Source organism: Chenopodium quinoa, unplaced genomic scaffold (assembly GCF_001683475.1).
Source record: "Chenopodium quinoa cultivar QQ74 unplaced genomic scaffold, ASM168347v1, whole genome shotgun sequence".
NCBI classification, from domain to species: domain Eukaryota; kingdom Viridiplantae; phylum Streptophyta; class Magnoliopsida; order Caryophyllales; family Amaranthaceae; genus Chenopodium; species Chenopodium quinoa.
The window spans coordinates 107,367-121,788 of NW_018742222.1; the positions used below are offsets into that span (position 1 = coordinate 107,367).

Consider the following 14,422-nt stretch of genomic DNA (forward strand, 5'->3'; position numbering starts at 1 on the left):
AAGAGGCGCGCCAAAAAGAAAATAACATAGCAAAATTAAATGAAAGATGAATAAAGTCTTTAAATAAACTAACCAGATTTAATTTTTGTACCAGATAAAAATCCAAGACTAATAATCTGACAGTTCGAGTTTCAGTTGATGCTAAGGCTAACTATTAAATAACTCTTGCTCAATTGTCAAATAAGAATGTTAATTGCTACCTGTAATTAGAAGACCTTAATCTCATAAATCCAATGGAAGTTCACAGTTCAACCACAAAACTGTAACTAATTTAATGTGAACATTACAACTAGCTAGAATTTTCAATTTTGCCTTTGATGCATGTAAACTGCTAACGAGTGTCAATTTGTTGTAGTGTTATGAAATAAACATTACAAGGAAATGGAGGATAATTAAAAAACTTTGAAAGTTGGGGGCAAGGGGGAATTTTGTGTGAATAAAGGGAAACATAGAATATAATTAGTATCTATAATAATCAAATATTAAGTGGATGTTAGCATTTGAGTTAACGAAGAAAAGGTAGCTTAAGAACTCCAAAAACTTATTAACACCAAGATGTTAAGTTAATAACAGTTTCTTCCACCGTGTCAAATATCTTACTCTATTACATCCCTGATTTCGTGTTATATAGTTTCCTTAATGTTTGAACTAGTTTATTCCCTTATGCCTTGAGGGTCATGGTGATTTCTGGTTTGTGAATGATTATTAGGATTAACTTGAATGACGAAGTTGGTATCCTGTGTATGGACATTAATTTTATTTTTGAACCCTATTATTGGTTTTTTAAATTTTTTTGAATACAGAATCATATTCAAATGTGGTCGTCGTCCAGTCTGATGATCAGTTGAATGACTTTCTTAAGAAGGCAGAAGGTATTTCATTTTATAAGCTCTCTCTCTTCCACACCTCTCCACCTTTATTTATTTTATGAATATTCATGCTGAAATTGTGCATTTTTTCTAGATGAATCTTCGCAGGCAATCTTCTACTTCACAGCAGTATGGTGTGGTCCATGTAAGTTAGAGTATTATCTAAACATTTTCATTTAATTTGTATGGATTTTGAATTGTTATAGATTTGGGATATTTATTTGATAGGGATGAGTCAGATTTTAGTGTGTGAATGTTTTGAATCAAACTAGTTGTTGGCTCGTGCACCAACATTGTGCAATCCTTTAAGTTTATGGGGCATAGTAACTAGGAAGAACAGCTTGAACAAAAGAGAGTTCACTTCTTTAATTATCTACTCTTCCTATAATCATATAGAACATAATGTTTGTGGATTCTTTTTTCAATATTTTGCCTACCATATCACTGTTCATGAAGGTTCTTTCACCATGAAAATATGTGCATATTCGTTGATTTCAAATCTTTCTCTATAGTCATAAAATAATAATGAAATATTTTTGGTAAGGCTTCTGTTTTTATTGTATTTTTTTATTTTTATTATTATCATCAAAATTTATTTTTAAACATTTATAAAAATCATACTTCAAAACTGCACAATTCTAATTGCATCAAGAGGTTAAGATGTCCTCACAAATCTACTAAAACTCACAATTCATCTTAGTCCAATTCCTTTGTATCTCCCCAAGAGAATAGTTTGGGTAGCCCCAACTGCCTTTGGCCCTTTGCCCATAAAGAAGCTAATGGGTTGACTTTATACCACAGCAAATCATTGGGTTATCATTTCCATCAAAGATTTGCTGATTTTGCTATGGCTTGATACCCAGATACTCCAAATAATAACCAGCATTGAATTTCACTATATCAACTTCTTCTCCTTTTCCCTACTAAACCCCATATAACAAATCTATAATAACTCTCTTGTGTTAAAAAGATTTACCCAAGCCTCACTAGACACCACAGAAAGTCTTCTCCAAGTGACAAGCCATATCACAATAAAGAAAACACATGTGATCATGTAAAATGACTTACCATTAGCTAAGCAACGCGCCAAAGCACATAAGTCTCCACATACTTTGATCACGGGGACAAAACTACTGGTGAACTTAATACTTTGAGGATCAAACTGGTCTGCTTAGCTTTTGTGTACCTGGTTGAGGTTGCCTATCCTAATGCTTTTTTTTCTAGGATGATAATTATTTTGCATTTGTTAATTTGTATACAACTCTGGAGTAATGCTGCCAAACTTCTTTTGTGCTCTTGAATCTTGATATATATTCACCTGTTGTTGTTTCATGGTTGTGTCTCTTGGAAATTGGAATGCCTCTACTCATGAATTTCACAGTACGTGAAGAAAAGAATCAAGGCATTTACCAATATTTTGTATAGGTTGGACCGTTGGAGTATTAATTTTATGATTTGCCTTTACAGATTGAAATGCCACCTATTCACCTGTTCTTTAAGACACTAAACCTGATTTTGCCTTTGTTTAAACTTTAAAGGCAAAGCTGCAAAGCAATTCAATTGGAACTCCAATTGACGGAAGAAACACCATACATATCCCAAACTCCTTGGCCCCACAACCCTTTAAAATGGTTTCTCTGTGAAATTATTTAGTAGGAGAATGTCGTATTCTATATGATTTGGGCTTATTAGCTTTCAGAATGCTGATTGGTTAGAATTGGTCTTGAATATGTTTTGCAGGTCAATTTCTGTGGCCAGATATGAAAAAGCTGAGTGATGGTTTGCCTAATGTAAAGTTTTACAAGATTGATATTGATGAGGTAATGATACATATGTATAACTCCTGTTTGTGAGCTTTACTGTGATGAATGATAATAATTAGGTTCTTTGCATATAGTCTGTGGAAAGGAACATGGCTCCTATTGTCACCCTATGATGTGTCACACACATGTATTATACAAGTCGATATATATGAGATCCGAAATTTGTGAGTCTTGTGACTTATTTCGAAGAACATTAAGTGTTGGAAAATGATTTAGGTATATCTTGATATGTGCAGTGATGTGTTTGAGCAAATGTTCGATTCGTTTTGTAATTAGATTCTATTTAATATGTTTTAATGTTTTTTTGCATGCTACTTGGAAATAATATTATGTTTTGTGTACAGTTCACTCATCTTAGCTCACCTAACAATGATTTTAGATTTTCAGTGGGTTTAATTTTGCATGGTTAAATGATAGTAAATATTCGTTATGACTTGTTAAGAGCATACTGTTAGTCTGTTAGTAACTATTCATCATATAGCAAGTGAGGCTACACAATCCTTAATTAGGAAATAATACTGAGTGGGTTGCAAAAGTTGTGTCAATTTCTGTCTTTCTAGTCTAGCAAAATATGTAAAAATTTCATACTATGCACCTAGTACAAACTCTTTTTCTAGGGGATCAAGCAGTAGCTAATGCATCATGTATCATCAATAATGCAATTTTAGTATACTAAAAACTCCAGGTTTTGCAATGTTGAATGCTTGGTTGGCCTTACCGAGAGCTGAAAAACAGTTCCTTGATTATAACATGTGACATACGTATAGGGAGCTAGGCAGGGTTAAGGCAAAGTAACGCAGAAGAAGAGGAAGCCAAGAGTGATAGGACATGGTAGCTAAAAGAGAAACTAGTGAGAGGTGAGCAGGAGATAAGAGAGATGTTTAAGTACAGAGAGATTTAGAGAGAAAATTAAAGCATTGAGGAGAGACAAGAGAGTAGAAGTACAAAAGCGTGAAAAAGGGGGGCAGGGGGTGGGGAATTTTTCACTAATTTAGAAATACATCAAGTCAAGATAATCCTCATCTTCTTGGGAGGATAATATTCTTAATTTCTACTAGTAGCTTGCATGTATTATGAACATCATTTAAAGGCCGTATAGTGAGAGAATTAAATGGTTGTGTTTTAAAGAACTTGGTACGCCCTCCGTCCCATAATATAGTTCTTGTTTGTGTTTTGTCATGGTATATAAGAAATAGGAGGAGAAAGTAGGTGAAGTATTTTGATAAAAGTGAAAAGTACAATTATAGACAAAAGTTAAAGAGAGAAAGTGGAAAAAAGTACAAGACATTTGCAAAATTCAAGGGTAATGTAGGAAGTATAATGAATAAATTAAAAAAAAAAAACGGTATGATGGTCTTTACATACTATCCAAAAATAGAAACGGGAACAACATTTTAGGTCTCCAAAATAGGAAAAAGGGTCTATATTATGGGACGGAGGGAGGGAGTATATGTTTAACCCTTAGACTCGCTTCCAACCACATCAATTTTCCACTTACATTTATCTACACCTATAGCAAAGTTATCAAAATCTCTACTATTGAGATTCTACTCTGAATCGTAAAGGTCTTTTAGAATCAAATCGTAAAGTCTCGAGTAGCTCTTAAATTTCATTGAATGTATTTATATTATGGGGGTGTTTGGTTAGTTTTTTTTTTGGAGCTAAATAATTTTTTTTTGGTGTAAATGAGTTATTTAATCATTTCAAAAAGCTCATTGGGGTGTTTGGTAAGGAGCTTTTTGAAAGAGCTTTTAGTGGTTTTTTTTTTTTTTTTTTTTTTTTTTTTTTTTTTTTTTTTTCAACACACTAAAACAACTAATAACTTACCACTATTTACCAAACACTTTAACACAAACTGTAATTTGTAATAGACTAGAATTTTCAGATTATAAGTTCTATTGAACAAGAAATTTATTACTAAAAGCTTGAGTCTTTGATTGATAATGGCAGAAATTTGGATACAAAAGTGATAGGTTAATAGCTCTAGGTTATTACTGTCCTTGATGACTTTAGGTTATTACTCTTTTAGTAACTTGAGGTAACCATTTTCTCTCATTTCCCCAATACAAATCTCATACCTTCTAATGTTATGCTACTACTCCATATATAATCAAGCAAGTTACACTAGACAATGAGGATAACCTAATATTAACTTTGTTACTATGCTACAAAGTATCAAAACAGCAGGCTTTTGTTACACCTCTCCTAAGTGTTTCATTGATGAGTTTTGTCCAATAGTGCCTTGCTGTCCTATGCTTCCCATTACACTTAGGGGGAAGCCACATTGAGCCTGGCACATTACTCACCGCCAGAAGTTTCACCTTGCCTTCAAGGTGGATTATAGTCGGCACTCGATTCTTGACCTCGGTAATTTTGCAATGACATAATCGGCACTCGATTCATGACCTCGGCAACAATGATTACTAAACTGATTCTTGAATAGGCCAAAACTGAGGATGGGCAGGAATGATCTCTAAAGTAGTTTTAAATCAATTAGTCAAAATAGTTTATACAAACAGCTTGATCAATGTTTCCAAACAGGGCATAAAAGTTAAAAATCTAGTTATTGATAGAAAGTAGTTCTTGACCCACTAAGCAACCAATAATTCACAATATATTTATTAATAACTTTGTAGGCATGTTTTAAAGTTGTAAGGTTTTCTCTAGGTAGGATAAATATGTAAAGTCGGGTAGAATTGTAAATTGAATTGTATGGCCATGCATAAATCGTATATTTCTATGATTCAAAGATTTGAATCGCGATTTTAATAACAATGGCCAATAGTTAGACTCCTAGACAAATATTACACTTTATCTCACAAGACTCACAAAGTGTCTACCCTTATGTCATTGCAAATATCCTCGCCCCACCCCCCCCCCCCCTGTTTCTGGTATTAATTAATTGATATTTTCAGCATCAAAATTTTATTTATTTCTAGACTAGAATTAAGCTATTGAAATTTGAAAGGCAAACTATTATATCATTATTTCAATGTAGTGATACTTGCATAATTATAATTAATTCCTCCTTTTGTTTTCTTGTAGCAGCAGTGAGTTTTAGATATATGAATTTTCTTGGTTATTTTTTGGCTAGGATGTTATTTATGGTTGATATTTGTTTTTAGGTGGGAACTGGACCTACAATAAGCAAGTTAAATATATGCTCTGTGGTAAGATTTCTGTCCCTTCTGGTTCCTTTACTTTGTATTTATTTGCTGGTATTATTGAAATTAGTTTATTGTGTTCCTTTACTTTATTGTGCTCTGTACATAACCACTAATTTTATCATTAGAATTTGATACCAATTGACACATATGGATATGGGGTCACTTTAATTAATCTAGGAAGAACTTGAATGGAATATTTTTATTTTGAAGTATGGGATTATAGGCATCACTCAAGCCATTGTTTTGATTCCTAACCCCTTTGTTAATCGGACTCGGCATTTTGGCCGCCAAACGCGCGTCAACACGACGCGTATGGGATTTGGACACAAAATTCGTGTCCAATTCGTGAACTTCTCCTCGGATTCGACAAAAACCCTAATTCCCAAATAAAACAAAAATGAAGAAGTAAAAAGTAATAAAACTATAGGGCTTTTACTCGTGGGCCTCTAGCGAGCCAAATGCCATTCTGATTTTGCATCGAGGGTGACGGAGAAAAGAGACTCCATTGAAGTGCAGGGAGTTTTTTAGGTGAAGAAGAAATACGAAGAGAGAGACAAGAAAAAGAAAAGAAAATGTTTTCACGTGATTCTTACTCTTTATGCTTTAACAGCCTGTATTTTCTTTTTTATTTTCATTAAAGGCTGTTTCTTTTTTTCTATCCTGGCCCACATCAGACATCCTTTTTTTCCTTTACTTTTTTTTTTCAAACACAATTCAAACTACTACGTATTTGTTGGCTGTATTTTTAGTCAAGTGGACTTTAAAATTGGGCTTCCTTATGGCTTACTATGTAGAAAATATTTGATATATATATATATATACACACACGTGTACTCGCACCCGTGTCCAAATTTCGGAGTGAGTCCCCGAGTCCCAAAATTTTGGACTTTGCCGAATTAGACACCTTGACGTGTCCGTGTCCGACACCGGTATTATCGAAATTAGTTTATTGTGTTCCTTTACTTTATTGTGCTCTGTACATAACCACTAATTTTATCATTGGAATTTGATACCAATTGACACATATGGATATGGGGTCACTTTAATTAATCTAGGAAGAACTTGAATGGAATATTGTTATTTTGAAGTATGGGATTATAGGCATCACTCAAGCCATTGTTTTGATTCCTAACCCTACCGCTTATAGCAGAAGATGATCCAGACTCACCTTTTGTGGATCTCTTGGATTAAAATTTCTAATTTAAACTCTTTCTTTGGTTTGATTTTGAGTAGCATCAAGTGAGTCCTTAACAAGAAAAAAGGTACTTTGTGCATATTAAATTGGTCTATTCGTCTAAGTGTCGTGTCCGATAAGGTGTCAGAGTGGCCGATACCTCAGTCCTAAATTTTGGTCGACACTTCGACACAGTCAAGGGAGTGTCTTGACTTATTCATAGGATACAACTACTATATAAAGTGTCAAAAAAATTTAATCCGACACTTAAATAATAATAATAAAGTAATTAGATTAAAAAAAGGTTTAAAAAAGGTATAGTACGTTAAGTAACAAAAACAACTTTCAATTAAAAATAAAAAAATAAAGTAGAAAAGAAAGGATGAGAATGAGAAGTCAAAAGTAAAAAAAATACTCCACCACATAAAGATGACAGCTGTCCAACTTTCTTTATTTGATAATAGCTGTCTAATATTTCCACCAACCTCGTTATTATCAGCCAACCTTTCATTTTCAGGCTTATTTGCCTCTTTCTCTCTCTATTTCCCTATTATGTAGCTGCTACACGCCGGAAACAATGGAGTTTACCACTAAAATTCCACCGACAACACTTATTTCAGACACTTTTTCGAACCTCGAGTCGACACTTTCTCTGAGCCGTGTCAAGGGCCGTGTTGCGCGTCGTGTCGTGTTGACACGCGACACCCATGGCTAAGGAATGTGTCGGAGTAACAGTGCTATTATGTTTTGGTGAAGTGATTACTTATGTTTTAACATCTATAAAAGATATTAGTTTAAATTCTTCATTAGTGTTCCGGCCTTGCTCTCACCAATTTAGAGGGGCATTTTGTACTTGTGAGTTGTACATGTTTTGTGCTTATCATATGCTTTTGGAAATTAACTAGTGTAATATTAGTTGCACAAATCCAAAACAATGTGAAATACAATGAGAGAGATTCAAAGCATTTTGATTGAATAAGAACACATTTTATTGCCTTACAATATATATTGCGGTTTGATTGATTGATTAATGCTTTGATTGATTGATTGATTGGTTGGTTGTTTGATAGATAATAGGTTTTGGGTCAGGGTTTTGTAATACTTGCTCTGTTTCGTTTTAACGTGACCTATATTCCCATGGCACACAATTTAAGGAAAAAATAAGATAAACAATTTTTTTTTTAATACAAAAAAATACAACCACCAATAAGAGGGATTGATATATTGGGGTTTTATAGTATTAATTTATTTTTATTTAGTGTATGTTTTTTTTTTTCTTTAATCTCTTCCTCCTTGTTGGATGCCAAAGGGCTATAGGCCTAGTTAATAAAAATGGAGGAAGTAAATAGTACACTTCCGTGCTCGGAACAAGCATAAGACAACAATAAACTACCTAAACATGTTAAATTAGCCTATAAAATGTTCTAGTCTACATGTTAAATTAGCCTAAAAAATGTTCTAGTCTACCAATATTTGCATTTGAATATGTGCCATACCAATACATAATTTGTGTGAGGGTTGGAGGACGGGAGTATTAGGTATATTAGGTAGCTCCGGTGGCAACACCTAAAATCTTATTTCGAGGTTGAGACATTTTAAAAGTACTAAGAAGATGCACTCTAGAGTGGAAGATTTTGTTAAAGAGGTAGAAGATCAGGTTCCTATCCTTCCAAAATTTAAGATGAGCGTTAATAAGTTGTCGTAGACAATTGACATTACTATGGGTTTTTGGGATTACGTTAGCTTTTAAAACTCTAAAGACATGTTTCTTTAATCCATTAGGGTTTTAAATTTTCAATGATATGAACATACTACATATCATACTTTAGTTATTGGAGCTATTGCATACATTAGAATCAATAACTATATACTAAAAGATACACCAGTAATGACACGTGTCAATTTTTGGTGTGTAAAAAAAAATAAAAAACTCCTTTTATAAAACTTTCAGTTTAAGAAATCATTACATAATAATAATTGTTTACATTAGAATTAATAACTATATATTAAAAGACACATTAGCAATGACACGTGTCATTTTTTGGTGTGTTTCTAGTATTTTGTTTAGGAAATCATTAAAAAAGCTCCTTTTATAAAACTTTTGGTTTAGAAAATCATTACATAATAGTAATTGTCTTAATTGTATAAAATAAGTAATGATCTTTTACATTCTATGGATGGATATGCAACTACCTAAGAGCAAGTTTAGCCCCAAGTCTTAAGATTTGGATGTGACATCATTTTTGGTGGTCCCCGTTGAAAATGATGTCCCTCTTAAGACTCACTAAGACTTATACATATTTATCACTTTAGCCCTAAGACTTAAATATTTGACATATCTATACTAATATATTAAAAGGCGTTTCTAACAACATCCACGTGCCACGTAAGCTTCCCTTACTACGCCACGTCATCCATTCAGGTACTTATAACGCCACGTGGCTCTCTCTTCCATTGATTTTCATTACATGTCATGCACTCTTAATAATTATAAAAAAAAAGTTATCCGCAAGATTTGAACTCGCAACTTCTAATTCAAGAACTAAATGTCTTACCACCAAGTTATGTCATTCTTTATGTAATCTTTTGAATACAAAATATTAATATGTAGCAAATTGACAATATGAATAACAAATTTAATTATAAGAAAATAAAATCATAAATTACAATGTATATTAATGATCAGTTAGTTTTATGTAATAACCCGGGGCATCGCCTGGGCCCAAAAACTAGTTATATGTAGAAAAGTGTAAGAAAAAAAGGGATAATAACATTTGATTTGTTATTGTGAAAAGCTATTTTGACCACATGAGGTATATATTGCTTTTGGTTGTGATTTAATACATGATGATGAGTAAGCAACATATAACCTTAAATGATCTCTAAGAAAATGGGGTTATATTAAACTACTCCTTTGATTTAGAGTAAGAAAAATAATACATCAATAAATGAAAATTGCTATACATAGCCGGCTATATATAAGAAACTTAAAATGGTTTAAACAAATGAAAATATAACATTATTTACACTAATTTGCGCGTGATTTTGTCATGCATTTCTAAATTAATACCAAATTAGAAAATATATTAAATACTTATTCTTAGCCTTAAAGTTACATATAGCATTACCCAATAAATGAACTTGTATACATAACCCTTTATAAGGAGCTAAAAATGGGAAAAAAAAACCAAATGAAAATTTAACATTAATTACACTAATTTATGTGTGATTTTGTCTTGCATTCCAAATTTATACCAAATTGGAAAAGATATTAAATGCTTATTCTTAGCCCTAAGGGCTACATATAGCATTACCCTTGGGGCTAAGATTAATACCAAAATGGGTTATGCTATATGTAGCCCTTCGGGCTAAAAATAAGCATTTAAAATATTTTCCAATTTGGTATTAATTTAGGAAAGCACGACAAAAATCAAGCATAAATCATTGTAAGTAATGTTATATTTAATTTTAAAATACTCCTTTGATTTATAGTAAGAAAACAATACATTAATTTTGTCTTTGAAAATTTAAAATTACCCATATAATCTACGACAGGATTTTAAAATACTCATTCAATCAAACAAATCTTTCACATGATATTCTATGTTTAATTTTTTTGTAGAGACGTGAAATAAGAAGAAAATAAGGTCAAAATTTGTTTACAATTTTATATAATTTTTATTTATTTTTTTAATTAAATATAATGCTAAATTGAGTGCTTCCCTCAATAATGCTCTAATTTATAGCAATTAAAAAAAAAGAAAAAAAGGTTCAGTATAAAATAAATCAAGAGAAAACCACTAATTAAGAGGTGGCGGTTTTCCATTTTTTTTAAAAAAATAAACTAATTGAGTTATCAAATCAAAGTAATTATACAGAGTACAAATCAAAGGGTGAATACCGTGAATTGAAATAATCAAGGAAAGGTTGATATTATTCTAAAGTCCAAATCTATTAACTATTACTAAAACAGTTGTCGTTGAAATCATCATTGCTCACGTGTCGCTTTCTCAAAAGAAAAATTCCCGCCTAAATGCAATGATGATGTCATTTTTTTTTTTGGAAAACTATCATATTTAACATTTTTGAAATTTAAATATTGAAAGCTTCTACATTACAACTAAAATCTATCAATTTATCATAGGAAATTGAAATAATTTTAAATAGCACACTAATAAATGACTTCCTACATTGAACTATGAGTTAGAAAACGTTGAACAAATACTATATCATAATTTTGGTTAAAATAAAAAAATTTAAAATTACAAAATATATGTAATTCTTATTTATATTCATGTATTATAGCGATTTATTTTTAAAATGTACAAATTAAAAATAGGCTTTATACAAATCGTGCATCGTACGGGTTCTAACCTAGTCTATACTAATGTTTTAAAACAGGAACTTTTGCAAGTCATACATAGTACTACGTGGCATTTACCTAATATCCATCTGTAGTTAAATTTTTTTATAATTTTTATTACTTTAAAAGAAACCTTTTCAAGTTTTCATTCATGTCTTTTCATCGTATAGTTTCCTATTTTCTCGAAATATTGTACTCTTTCAATGCTTACTCCTATTATTGTTATCGAAAACTTCAGTTTCTAATTCTCATCCCAAATGATTCTCATTATAAATTTAGAAATGCTCTTTTAATTTTCCCCATTTTATTTTCATGTCTAAAATTTATTTTTCTTCCTTCTTATTTTTCTAATTTGAATTATACAACCTTATACCCAATTTTGTTGATTTCCTTCCTTCCTCTAATTTGAATTAAACAATCTTATACCACAATTGAGTTAATTTCATAGTTTTGTAAGACAATTTGGCGAGATTTTGTCTTCAGTTTCATACCTTCATCAAATTTGTCACAAAAGGTTTGTTTTCTCAAAGTTTAACTTCCTTCTTCTTCTTTTTTTTTTATTTTTTTTTTTATTTTTTTTTCCGAATGTGCTATTTTACAATTATAATAAAAAAAAAATAAAAAGTTGTGATAAATTAAATTATAGGTAGGGAGTATTAAAAATTTATGACAAAATGATGTTATTGTTCAATTGAATTTGAATACTGGTTGGGTCTTTAAAATCGGTGAATACTAATTTTACTAAATCAATCATGTGCATTATATTTTTGGAAAATTCTTTAATACTGTTTTGCATATAGCCGAAATTCCTAAATACTACTTCGTATATAGTAGTTGGTCAAATCTATTTATCCTGCTTTTACAATTTGAAATTTTAAAATTTGTGGGTTTTCAAGTATTTGTGTTGTTTTTTTTTTTTGGAGTTCAAATTTGCTAACTATTTCAAATTTCAGTTTCTATTCATTATTCTACATTGACATAGCTAATTTTTTTTTTATTATTATTTTTTATTTTTTTTTTAAGAAAAAACCTCCCAAATGTTTTCAATCTCCTAAAAAAATGACCAACTTTTATTTGTGTCTCTTCACCTCTTGGTTCTCCTCTATGTCCCAAACGTTTTTAAATTTTTTAGTTGTTTTTAAATATTATTTTGCAAAAATTTGAAAAAAAATCTGCGAAATAAAATTTTATTTATCGGCAGATGTATTTTTTTTTTCTACTTGGTGCAATTTGTATTATTGAATGTTATATATATGATATGATGCATTTTTCCCCCCCGTTAAGAATATATCGCATTACATTTACGTAAACTAAATCAACTAATTTAATGAAGTTGCTAACTAAGAGAGAGTATCTTTTTTGCTGAAAACTATTCTACTGTTTTTTCTTCTCTCTTTTTCTTTTTCATTCTCTTTTTCTTTTTCATTCTCAGAGGCTTTCTCTTCTTCATGCTCAAAATCACTCTCAAGGGGAGGCTCACTCATGTTCACTTTCTCATTGTTTTCCTTAGGGACACTCTCTTCCAACACTTTCCCACTCCTAGTTGATATAGCATTCACCGGTTTCTTGGGGTCAAGTCCTTGGGGTGGAAGTTTAGAAGTGCTAGCTCCCTCTTTTAAAACATTGGCCAATTGAGAAATTTGTGTTTCAAGCATTTTGTTATGGGTCATTACTTCATTAAACTTCTTATCACTAGTGGCCATGAAAGTGTTGAACATTTTGGCTTGGCTTTCCATCATCTCTTCTAGGCTAGACTTTTGTGGAGGTGGTTGAGTGTAACAATTGTCTTGTTGTGCTCTAGGACCTCTCACATTGGAATTAGCATTTTGGTTGTTAAAGCCTCTATTACCATTATAATTCCAATTGTTCCGGTTATTAGAACTCCCCCCTTGGTGGTATTGGCCTTGATTTCCATAGTTTCCTTGATTGTTATGATTATGGTTACCATAACCACTTTGTTGGTTGTAATTACCTTGGGGATTTTGGTCCCTTTGGTTTCTACCACCCCATTGGTTGTGGTTGTGGTAATCATAATCATTTCCTCTTTGGTTGAAATTATTCCCTTGCCCTCTTTGATTGGGTGGTAAGTATCGTTGGTTGTCATTCCTAGGTCTATTATCATAAGACAAGGCATTGACATGTTCATTTTCATACTCATTACCATCATCATTAAGGGGTTGGGATTGGGAATCAAAATTACAAGAAGATGTATCATGGTCATAAGACCCACAATTATCACAAAATAAGCATCCACTGGGCATGTTATTAGATGTAGAAGTAGAAGGGTTAGAACTCATACCTCTCCCCTTAGATTGGGAGGAAAAGTCTTGGCGCGAAGTGGAGGACTCAAGCTTAGCTTTGATCGATGTCATCTCCTTTCCAAGATTTGTAATTTGGGATGTCAAGTTGTTTATAGCATTGAGGTGATCTACCGAATAAGCCCCCCCCCCCACTCTTGCTTGTGGATTCTCTTTCATTTTCTTACCAATCCATGTGGTGCCTTACCACATCTTCAATGATCTCAATCACTTGATCTTCGGTTTTATTCATGATTGGCCCACCGGCTCCCGCATCCAAGCTTGTTTTGCCTTGAGAACTCAAGCCTCCATAGAAGATTTGTAAAACTTGGTATGTTGCGATTCCATGGTGAGGGCACTCTCTTTGGTACTCCTTGTACCTCTCCCAAGCTTCATAGATAGTCTCACTACCCCTTTGCCGAAAGCCTTGAATTAGAGCTCTTGCCTCGGCCGTCTTCTTTTGAGAGTAGAATCTCCCTAAGAAAGCCGTGGTGACCTCATCCCAAGTCCTCAAAGAATTGGGTCTCACCTCCTTCTCAAGCCATTCGAGAGCCCTTCCTATTAAGGAGAAAGGAAATAGTTTTAGTCTCACAAACTCTTGAGTGACCCCATTCACCTTGATCGTGTTGCAATATTTCTCAAACTCGTTCAAATGTACAAGAGGGCTCTCGTGTTTTGCTCCACTAAATTGTCTCCTCTCAATCAAATTTATCATTGCGGGCCTAATCT

At 32.3% G+C, this 14,422-nt stretch overlaps 1 long non-coding RNA gene across 1 annotated transcript in view; it reads left to right on the top strand.

Annotated features, from left to right (window-relative positions):
* Window positions 1-420: 420 nt before the first annotated feature.
* Window positions 421-14,422, top strand: part of LOC110734465 — a 32,392-nt gene continuing 18,390 nt past the window's right edge. The window contains exons 1-4 of the long non-coding RNA XR_002513809.1: window positions 421-872; window positions 964-1,014; window positions 2,610-2,689; window positions 5,818-5,862. This is a non-coding gene — a long non-coding RNA (uncharacterized LOC110734465). The remainder of the gene's footprint in view (window positions 873-963; window positions 1,015-2,609; window positions 2,690-5,817; window positions 5,863-14,422) is intronic.